We start from the raw sequence: 3,464 nt of genomic DNA on the forward strand, positions 1-3,464 counted from the left end.
TCCAGACGAAGATGCATCAGCTCCAAAAATAGAACTGATATCATCAACAATGTTTACAGTTGAGGAAGCTTTCTTCACACTAGATGTTACTTCAGGTCCTCTCTTGTTTTGTCCATCAAACATGGGATCCAAATTGTTAGTTCTTGGCCTTGGAGCACTGCTGGGTCGAGAACCCATAAAAAAGGATTCGAGATCGTCATCATTCTTTTGCTGGCTTGCCCTCGCAGAAGCAGCTGATCTTTCCTAGCCTCAGATACTACCCTTTCATGGGCTTCAGCTTATGCTCTCTATACTGCAACTCTTTTGTTTCCCCCTTTTTATTTTCGTTTGTGCAGGCCCCACCGCCACTTCATTTCCCCAGAGCTTTGCATTGGGTCATTGGTTGAAGCAGAGTCGAAAATTAAGGTCCAGAGAGAGTGCAAAAAAACCCCTTTTCTCTAAAATGTTTCCCTTTTTTATAGGAGTATTTTGGAAGGCTTTGTGCTTCGTGTAATCAAGTTTATTAGCTTAATGTGTGGGGTAGTAAATGGTGGAGATAGTGGTGGTTGTTGGGTAGTTGAGATAATGGTGGGTGCATGAAAAAAAAAAAAATTAATTAATAATAATATAATAATAATAATAATAAATAATAAAATAAAATATTTTTGTAGACCCAGATAAAAACGGGTGTCTACATATGGTCTAAAACAATCACCTATAGCTTGGTTTGACAGATTCACGAAGGTAATATTATAAGACAACTACAAACAATGCAATACGATCACACTTTGTTTGTAAAAACTACTCCAGATAAGAAGTTTATCTTGATTGTCTACGTTGATGATATCATCATCAGTGGTGATGACTTAGTAGAAATTGAAAAGTTGAAGACTTTACTAGAAAAGGAGTTTGAAACCAAAGACTTGGGAACTCTAAGATATTTCCTAGGCATGGAGGTAGCAAGATCACGAGAAAAAATTATCATAAATCAAAGAAAACATATTCTAGACTTACTTTCTGGAACTTGAATGTCTAATTATAAGCCCTCGGAAACTCTTATGGAAGTTAACTTAAATTTGAGTAAAGATGGAAACCCGGTAAACAAGGAACATTATCAGAGGTTAGTGGGTAAACTCATTTATCTATCTCTAATTAGACCTGACATTGCTTTTCCTGTTAGCATTGTTAGTCAATACAAGAATGATCCAAGAGAAGAACACATGGAGGCAGTCAATCTAATCTTAAGATATCTAAGTATTAGGGGTGTACAAAATATCCGACCCAGTTAACCCGACTTATCGACCCAGATATGAAAAATCAGGTAATTTTCTAAAAAATTACCTGATCGGGTTGGGTATCCAACCCGACACTTTTTGGGTTGGGCCCGGGTCGAATATCCAACCCGACACTTTCGGGTTGGGCCCGTGTCACAATTTATTTTTTCGGGTTACCTGATTACCCGGTTAAGTTTTTTTATATATTTAATTATTAAAATACACCCGTCCCACCCCACCCGGTTGAAAATTGAAATCCCTAAAGGTTGCACGATACACACCACAGACCTCCACAACCACGCTGCACGCTCCACCGCTCCTTCATGGCTTCCTCTACTCACGCAGTCACGCTTGTCGCTTGGCAGTTGGCCTTGGCTCCACCGCTTCAGGCTCCAGCCAGCTCCAAGTAAGAATTAAGAACAGTCAGTCTGATTAATTTGATTAGTGTCATTTTTTGTATACATTATTTGTCTTTGCTGGTTTTCAGGCCTTAAAAGCGTTCCCAAATATATGTACCTAAGAATTAACAGCATCATAGAAATGCAGAAAATGTATAGGATGTTTTTTTCTTATATTCAATAATACACTTTTCTTTGGATTATTCATGTATTTATTTTACTTTGTATAGGTCAATTGCACAAAATAATATCACTGGACCCATTCCAAAGAACCTATATCTTCTGTAAGAATTGAAGAAAGTTTCAATAAATTCTTTTTTGTCACCATTATAATGTATAAATTAGTTCTGTTGTTAAGCAAATGTTTACTCATAAAATTGGGTTTGTTTCATGTTTCTTGAACACAAAAATCATGAAGGTCTTTGGACAATAATAATATCTTTCGAACACTGCCTCCGGAACTTGGTGATTTAGTCGAACTTGGAGAATTGTAAGTTCTAACTTTCTTTAGTTCTTTGTAGGAGAAGTTCATGATTGTGTTTACAGGTTACCCTTGAAATTAAAACAACATTTGGTTTATGAATTTGGCAGATACATTAACAATTGTGGATTGAGTGGTGAGATTCCCTCAACATTTGCTAACCTTAAAGAACTTCGAACAGTGTATGGAAGTCCCTTCTCTATGATTATTACCTTTTCTCTCTTCTGGTTCTGCAAATTGCCCTACCATAACAATGGTAAGCTCTGTTGAATTTTAGGTGGGCATCTAATATTTGATAATGCATTAACAAGCAAAATACCATAATTTTTCGGTAACTTACAAAGCTTACTACATTGTAAGTAATTCATCAAAACATATCTTCATATAAGTTCTAATCAAACATCAAGTAGGGTAACTTTGCCTAGATTTTTCATCAGTTTGATTTGTCTGTCAAATGTTTATATAGGAGATTTGAAGGGAACTCTTTTGAAGGTCCAATACTATCAAAGAGTTATTTTTCCAGATAATGCCGATGACATGAGAAAATATTTATGATATAGAGATGTTATCTTCATCAGCTAAGTCGTCTAAGGAATCCGAAAAGATTAATGTAGTTGAGACTCCAGTTAATACGAAAAACAAAAAGAAAGGGAAAAAGATTACTGAAACCGTTGAAGATAAAGGAGGCAAAAAGAAAAAAAAACTTCTTTTGTTTGGGATCATTTTAAAGCATTTGATGGTGATAAAGAACATGTCGAATGCATTAATTGTGCTCGAAAAATAAGTTGTGTAGCTGTGAATGTAACTAATGCAATGAAGCGTCATACTGCTCGGTGCAAGAAAGCCCCCTTTAACTTTGAAAAAGCACAAACAATCTTAGATTTCGAGTCCAAGACAAAGTGCAATGCTGATGGGACCATAGAGACAGATAGTGTTCCTAAATTATGGCGTTTTGATCAAGAGAATATTAGAGAAGCAATCACTAAAATGGTGATTGTTGATGAGTTACCATTTAGCTTTGCTAAACGTGAAGGATTTCGTATGTTCTGCAAGGTAGTCATTCCTGATTTTATTCCTCCTTCACGCACTACTATTACAAGAGATTGCTATGCTTTGTTTATTGAAAAAAAAGGAAGACGCTGAAGAACTTTTTCAAGAATTTGTCCTCTAGGGTATCTCTTACCACAGATACATGGACATCTGGTTAGAATTTGTCATATATGTGTCTTACTGCCCATTTCATAGATGATACTTGGAAATTGCAACAAATGATCATCAACTTTTGTCCAATTGATGGTCATTCTGGGGAACATATTGGCAGAGCCGTTGAAA

The 3,464-nt window shown here is 36.1% G+C and overlaps 1 long non-coding RNA gene across 1 annotated transcript; it reads left to right on the forward strand.

Moving 5' to 3' along the window:
• Nucleotides 1–1,508: 1,508 nt before the first annotated feature.
• Nucleotides 1,509–2,141, forward strand: LOC120164863. Its single transcript, XR_005519767.1, has 3 exons — nucleotides 1,509–1,659; nucleotides 1,882–1,935; nucleotides 2,070–2,141. It is a non-coding gene; the product is annotated as an uncharacterized LOC120164863 (long non-coding RNA).
• Nucleotides 2,142–3,464: the final 1,323 nt, after the last annotated feature.

This window comes from Hibiscus syriacus, unplaced genomic scaffold (genome assembly GCF_006381635.1).
Source record: "Hibiscus syriacus cultivar Baekdansim isolate YM2019G1 unplaced genomic scaffold, ASM638163v2 tig00111549_pilon, whole genome shotgun sequence".
NCBI lineage: Eukaryota > Viridiplantae > Streptophyta > Magnoliopsida > Malvales > Malvaceae > Hibiscus > Hibiscus syriacus.